Source organism: Canis aureus, chromosome 1 (assembly GCF_053574225.1).
Source record: "Canis aureus isolate CA01 chromosome 1, VMU_Caureus_v.1.0, whole genome shotgun sequence".
Taxonomy (NCBI): domain Eukaryota; kingdom Metazoa; phylum Chordata; class Mammalia; order Carnivora; family Canidae; genus Canis; species Canis aureus.
The window spans coordinates 8,243,669-8,251,341 of NC_135611.1; the positions used below are offsets into that span (position 1 = coordinate 8,243,669).

Sequence of the window (7,673 nt, forward strand, 5' to 3'; positions counted from 1 at the left end):
AGAGTGAGAGAATGAGAGAGCAAGGGAGGAGGGTCGGAGGGAGAGAGAGAATCCTCAAGCAAACCCCCGCTGAGCGTGGAGTCCAATGCAGGGCTCCATCCCAGGACCCCAAGATCATGACTGGAGCAGAAATCAAGAGTTGGGTGCTTAAGCAGTTGAGCCACCCAGGCGCCCTCATTCCTTTTTCTTAAGATGGAAAAAAATAGAGCATGTTGGAAGGCTAATTGGAATGACGTCATAAAAAGGGAGAACATGATGATGCAGAAAAGAATGAAGATAATTTCGGAGAAAAGTCCTTGAGTAAGCTTAAAGATGTGGGCTCCAGCAGCCTTGGGGAGGCTGCAGCTGCCCACCATGGATGTATAAGGTGAGTACATGCTCAGACTATGGACAAGGACATGGACTGGATGCTAGCACAGGTGGTCTGTCTACTGCCATGATTCTCAACCGGTGGATCATGAACACAAAAAATAGTTCTTTTTCAGAGCTGGAAGTTTTCAAGCATGTCAACTGTCCTGTGTCTTTAGAGAAGTGGTTTTCAAAGTAGGGTCCCCAGAGGAAATGCAACAGGATCTCATGGTACTTCTGAGAAAAATAATTTCTCAGACCCTAACCCAGACTAACTGAATCAGAAACTCAGGAGGAGCCTAATAATGTGTATAAACAAGCCCTCCAGGTATTCTGATGCATGCTGAAGCCTGAAAATTGCTGTTCTAGAGGGTGAGGGAAGAGGTGAGGAGCTGTGCAGGCAGCTCCTAAAACTACCCCCAGGCCCATGGCTTCCAAGGAACCACTCCCCTTAGACTCATTGGGTTACTATCAGTACCCAGCCCACCTCCGTGACCCTCTTCAAGAAGAGTCTTGAAGGGATCCCTGGGTGGCGCAGCGGTTTAGCGCCTGCCTTTGGCCCAGGGCGCGATCCTGGAGACCCGGGATCGAATCCCACGTTGGGCTCCCGATGCATGGAGCCTGCTTCTCCCTCTGCCTGTGTCTCTGCCTCTCTCTCTCTGTGTGATTATCATAAATAAATAAAAATTAAAAAAAAAAGAAGAGTCTTGAAGCCTCTACAATTATCTTTCCCAATTTATATTCTTGCAGTGACCATATTCATGGCCTGTAAACAGTGTTTTTATACTAAAAATCCAAGTTTCTCATTTTTATGAAACTCCACTTTTATATGAGCCAAGAGCTATTTGCAAATGGTTAATATTTTGCTAACAAGTCAATTCCACTCATTTATACACTTCACATGTTTCAGGAAAATAGTATCTTTACATTTCTGGGTATGAAATGTTTCTGAATATTATGATTATCTATGTCTAAAATATCACCGCAAGACCAGAATTTTCTCTTCATGCCACTCTTAGAAGAAACACTACTATCAGTTCTTTGGGTAATTCATGGAAAACTAATGACTCTCTCTTCTCATGACCTGGGGTAGGATGTTTGGATCTTGTTTTCCTAGGACTTCAGCAAATAAATTCTTCTGGAGGCTACACAGACTGTGGAAGTAGGTGGGTATAGTACACATCTGAAATAATCATAAGCTTATGCTATCAAGATGGTATTTAAATTTTACTCTGGTTATCGCTTGGATTGATCAAATGTTTAATGTAAAGAATAGCCTTTTTCTCATTTTAAATGCTAAAGCTCATCTCGGTGGGAAGTATTACAAACTCTAATGTGCTTCTTTTACGATGTGAGCATCACCTTTGTCATATTAAAATCCATCCATTTCTAGTAAGATAAAATTAAAAAGAACTCCAGCCGAATATAATTAAAAACTTGGACTATATGTCTTCCAAAGAACCAAGTGCTTTCTGCACTTTGGGGAGTCCTATATGCTTTCCCACTGTGGCTAAGTTCATAAGTGCAGTTGAAAGGATCCGTGCTGATTATAATTACATTCTAAATTAGCCAATATTAGCACTGTGCCAAATAATTCACATAGCATGGTTTCCATGTTAGACAATCAATTACAGTTCAGATGAATCCATGCAAAAATCCATAACTTTTATTTAGGATCACAGTTTTTGTAATTTAACATATTATTACAGCAGAGCCTTCAAAAGGTCAGAGAGAACAATGGAGAGCAATTTCCAGTTAGTAAATGTTCCTTTATTGTCACAAGAGGGTAAGAAAGCTGAGGATCTCTGCATGCTTGGTAGGATCAAAATTTCAACTTATTTTGACGTTTGCCTTACAGAATACTTTAAAATAGAGAACAGTTCTATCTAAAATCTATTAAAATTTCACAGTAGTGTATCATGATGATACATGTCGTGTTAGAATCTTTTATGTTGGCCAATTCACTGGGAGAGTGCAGAGGTAGGAAGAAACACCTTGGGAGATGACACCAGGTAGGAGCACCTGCCTAGATGCCCAGTAGACAATAGTTTTACATTTTTCCAAATTTGAGAATTTAGCAATATCCTGCTGCCCCCAAGAGCTCTACCTATTGCAATGGCATAGCAGAATCATTCCAGAAAATTCTGTGATTTATCTTCTCCATACCAATGTATTAGAGACCTGGAGAGACACCTCTTATTTTCTTTCAGCATATGGACTATATTTCCCAAAGCCAAATAAAACAGGTTAAATTTCGTTCCAAAATGCCTCTAATACAGTGAAAAGAAAAGCAAACACATTTTCAAACATAAGGATTAGGTCTTGTTTTTATCATCACGTAAGAGTAATAGTCACAAGTTTTTTTCCCTGAGATTTTAAAATTAACCATCATTGGAATCTTTATAGGACAAGCCACTGGATATATATCCTACCAACACCATTTACCTGTCAGCAAGACATGTAAATCTACATGTCTATGGATGGTTAAGAGAATTAATTGGCCTATGTGAGCCAATTTAGACCAGGTTATATATTAAGTATATTTGGTTCAAAATCAGCAAAATCACACACACACACACAACTACCCTAGCCTCACTCCTCAACTCTGGCTCAACAGAAGCTCTCTTCAGAATAAAGGCACTGTCTGCAAAAGGATGTGGAGGGAAGAGAGTCCTTCATGACCTCTCCTACCACGTTAGCTGGTGGTTTCCTACTGTGAGGTCTGAGAAGCAGATCCGGAAAGAAAAGGATGAATGTTTGAAGCGTGATGACCAACTGTGAGACCCAATTTGACGACAAGCTCATGGAGACGCTTCACCAGAGGTGTAGACAGCGCAGAGGCGGGGGGCACGGCCAGGCAAGAGGGAGGAAGGCGATCTCCCTGAGGACACCACATTCTCCCGAGGTCCAGGGCCCAGATGCTAGGGCTGGATGGCCAGAGTTCAAGTCCCACCTCTGCTGATCAGTAGAAGCAGAAACAAGAGGAAGTCTCTTAACCTTTCTGTGCCTCTGCTTCCTTCTTCTGTAAAATGCAATTAATAACAGCACTCCTGTGTGATGAGAAAACTGCTGTTCTGAATGGCTGCTTAGGCAATTTATGGTATGACAACCCTGCTCACACTCAAATCGGTCCAGAGTTTGGGGTTTTTTCACCTCCCCAAAGTGGGAGTGTAGATGCTGAGGGAGCTACCCGCCAACCCCATACAGGTGACCTGTGCCTCCTCATTCAGCAAGTCCTAACCTGCATATTCTTGATTTAATATACCAGCCAGAGGCCCCCAACACACCTCCTACAAACACACATGGTTGTCCCAAGGATCCAACCTGTAAAGTTTCAGATCAAGACCTTGTGCGTGGTAACCAGCACAGACACGTCTGCTCTTGCTCCCATTAATGTTACCTGCAGTTGCCCCTATTTCAAAATTAAACACATATTCCCTGGACCTCGTGTAGAGGAAAGAAAACATGAACACGCTGCTCCATGTCTTATTGCTGCTCTGTTTTTCCGTCTGCTTGCTTGGGTGGAATCATCTCGGCTACCTTAACTCCTGCACTCTGGGAAAGAAATGAGCCAGGGTGGGAGGTGGTTTGGGTTGTGTTTATTTGAATAATGTAGACAAATGTTTCTGTTCTCTGGTTTTCTCTGGAAGCACGCCTGCTGTACCGCCCAGAGAAGGGGCCCTGGCAGGTGGGGGCCCAGGCACACAGCACCCCAGCACCTGCCGCTAGCGGGGAGCAATGCGGCCCAGAACACACCAGGCTTGTTAACTGCTCAGCACTCCTAACTAAGCGCTTTTCGACTCCTGGCTCATGTCTTCTGTCTGTGTTGTGTTTTTACTGTTGTTGCTTCTTTGGGAATTTGTGCTGTGCAGGGAGAAGGAAAAAGCTATCTAAAATGCCAAGGAAATATTTCAAGAAAATGCAGACATTTTTAGGTGCTGAATACATACGGAGTAATAAAATATAAAATAAATAACATGGAATAAATATAAAGTTATTTCCTGTTTTTTGTTTGTTTTTTGTTTGTTTTTACCTAAAGGATTCCTGATTCTTTTAGGAACAATGGAAAAGGAGTACGTTATTCACAGCGATGGCACACAAGTGGAAAATATGTAAAATGCACCCCAGATGCACCACTGCGCAAAGTGGGAAAAGCAGCTCATTTTTTCTCTAACGTGTGATTCTCTGATCAACAAAGCTTGGCTGAGTGGCTCCGTGTGCGGTCACCCCTGCAGGTGCGGCGATGGGTCAGGGGCGAGCGGGAGTGGGGGTGCGGGCCGAGCTGGAAGTGGGGGGCGGCCTGGTGCGGGGGGCCACTCCGGCCAGTGGGGACCCGGGGTGGTGAGAACCTGTGGAAATGCCCTTCTGCCTGCTTTAATTTTCTCAGGAAAAGGGTAAGCAAGGTCGCCAACAAAAAGCAACATCTCGACACAAAAATACCCCGTCGCTTGCACATGTGCATAGACGTTCTAGGAGCTTCTACATCACCTTGGAGGAAACAGGAAGGTCGCGGGTCAGCGTCAGAAACCCAACCCAGTGGAGCGAGCCCGACCGACGGCCCGATCCCGGGCAGCAGCGAGGCCGCCGAGATGCCGAGGAGGGACTGATGTCCTGGGACACGTGCCCTGGGTGACGGGCACACGCGACGCACGGTGCCCCCTGGGCCTCCGCTACCCCAGCTCTGACCGTGCTCATCCCCTGGGTCCCACCGCCAAGGTCCCCGCCTTGCGGCAGAGCGCGCAACCCTGGCGTGAGCTATACAAGGTGTGCAAGGGTGGTCTGCACCCTGGAATCCTTACCTCCCCCCCCGCCCCCGCAAAAAAAAAAAAAAAAGAAAAAAAAAAAACTTGCCAAATAATCAGCGGTTCCTCTTCATATAGTAATCAGAGGAAATACTTTTAAAAGTATTTAAATTTCAATAAAAATTATTCAAAAATCATTCACCCTGGCCTCTGCCTTGGTGGTGTCCACCTCTACACGCACGCACCGCTGCACACACACATCCATGCGGGGCACCGGGTGGCTCAGCGCTTGAGCGGCTGCCTTCGCTGCAGGCCGTGATCCTGGGGTCCTGAGATCGAGTCCTGCTCTGGGCTCCCTGCAAGGAGCCTGGTTCTCCCTCTGCCTGTGTCTCTGCCTCTCTCTCTCTCTCTCTCTCTGGGTCTCTCATGAATAAATAAATAAAATCCTTTTTAAAAATCCGTACGATTTCAACACACATGCAAGCAAATCTACCCAGTTCCCTTTGCCGTGCTGCACTGACTTCACACTCAATTTTTTATGGAGAGAAATTTCTGATCCTCATAAAAGTACGAGTATGGTTTTGTTTTCTCCCTTATTTATTTTCCTTATTTCTTGCAAATAACACAGAGAGGCAGAGCAAGGTATTTCTTTCCAAGGCCCTTCGCACACGCATTAGTCACACGTATCTTTAGAAATCAACCTACAGTCATTTTCTTGTCAGCCTATAGTTAAGACTCACTCAGCATCTCCCACATTTTGTCAGATGTGGCCTCCCTAGCTCCCATATTATGGAGTAGCTCACGCAGCAGTCTGCAGGAACTATACCAACAATTTCTATTTTTAGCATCTTCAAATAGAGCAAGACTGTGTCTAAGTGCTACCAAGGGTCTCCAAATATAATTACATACCGTAATTGATACTGTGAACCATATACAGTTTCACTGAACAATCTAATGCAGTCCTTGAATGTCTGCCTCAACAAAACAATTTATTGGGCCATTGTGAGAGAAAATACAGAAGCAATAGTTAATTCACCAAAACCAGTACTTATAATCCATTTACCAAAAAATCGGTGATTTATATCACAGAGTGATGGGCTTTTTAAAAGTCCACTTTTTAAATTTTATTTTTCAGTGTTATATTTTATTAACTTCTCCCATTTCGGCCCCTGGCATATTTACATAAATCAATCGCAAAATATCTGGTCTTCTTAATTTCATTTATGGACCATCAAGCTTACCTTTCAAAGATAAAAATTACTGAGGACTTTTCTGTGAGGCTTCAGAAAAATAGGATTTGAAAATAGATAATTAGGAAAAAAAAAAAAAGAAAATAGATAATTAGGTAACTAGCTAAATCACAGTTATGATTTCAATTTTTCTTGAGCCATTAATGAGACTGGCAGTAATTGCCTTCCTGGCTTTTTCCACATGATTAGAAACTTTTCCAGGCTAACATCAAATTTACTCAGCCACATTTGGGTCCAATAAAGACAGAACTGTAGCATTTTTAGGGTCAGAATCAATGAACACATGAAAACAAAGCCGAGTCAAAGGCTTGTCCCAGTGGTTTCAATCTGCCAATCTTTTAGGGATGACATATTTTAGAACACCAAACACACATTTGTGCCAGCAGAGATTTTTAATTAGCTTTCCGACCTAACAGCAATAATGGAGGGAGCAGAACTTGGGTCACCACTTAGTGTGTTTTGGATCCTTTGAAAACTGACTTTTGTTCCCTTTTGAGCCTGGCGCTGACTGCCCTGCATCCCTCCGTAGGAGTTTTGCAGAGCGACAAATCAGCCATGGCACAAATGGTTTCTAATTAACGGTGACAGGATATTGACTGGGGTAACAATTGCTTGATAAAAACCAAAGAAAAGTTTTAAGGTCGTGTATTTTCCATTACATTCAGAAGTGATTACCCTCTCAAAGATTTTAGGTTGATCATTATCTTTCCACCACAGATATTGGAAAATCCCCTTTTGAAAAAAAAATTTTACTGTTGTAGCTCAGTTGGAGGAAATGGATGAAAGACCACTAATCAATGATCATTCTTACCATGAATCAGCTCTTCTACTTGTAGCTGAATCTTACAAAATGCAAGACATGGGGATAACCAGCAACTAGACAGCGCTGACTTCTGGGGTTTTTCCTAAAGGGAGTATTGTACTCTGAATTCTTCTGCACACACAAGAGTTTTCCCTACTCTTTCTGACACTATTCTTTTTTTTTTTTAAGATTTTATTTATTTATTCATGAGAGACACACAGAGAGGCAGAGACACGGGCAGAGGGAGAAGTAGGCTCCTTGCAGGGAGCCCGACGTGGGACTCGATCTCAGAACCCCGGATCACACCCTGGGCCGAAGGCAGGCGCTCAACCACTGAGCCACCCAGATGTCCCTGACACTATTCTTTATATACAATATAATGCTGCTGTTTCAAATAAAGCTGAACTGTTTTCCTGCTCCCCTAAATAACTAGATTGCCCTGGGTTCCTCAGAGTCAGCTGCCTTAAAATGATGAGAGCTCAAGTCACTTCACAAATCCCAAAGCACCCCATGGGTGATGACCAAAGCATT

At 43.4% G+C, this 7,673-nt stretch overlaps 1 long non-coding RNA gene across 3 annotated transcripts; it reads left to right on the top strand.

Annotated features, from left to right (window-relative positions):
• The first annotated feature begins 275 nt into the window (after nucleotides 1–275).
• Nucleotides 276–5,168, top strand: LOC144323704 (uncharacterized). 3 transcript variants are annotated; one of them, XR_013389103.1, is made up of 4 exons: nucleotides 283–367; nucleotides 1,442–1,514; nucleotides 4,406–4,583; nucleotides 4,736–5,168. It is a non-coding gene; the product is annotated as an uncharacterized LOC144323704 (long non-coding RNA). The 3 variants fall into 3 exon arrangements; XR_013389089.1 differs by lacking the exon at nucleotides 1,442–1,514 and having other exon boundaries at nucleotides 276–367; XR_013389121.1 differs by lacking the exon at nucleotides 1,442–1,514 and having other exon boundaries at nucleotides 280–367; nucleotides 4,388–4,583.
• Nucleotides 5,169–7,673: the final 2,505 nt, after the last annotated feature.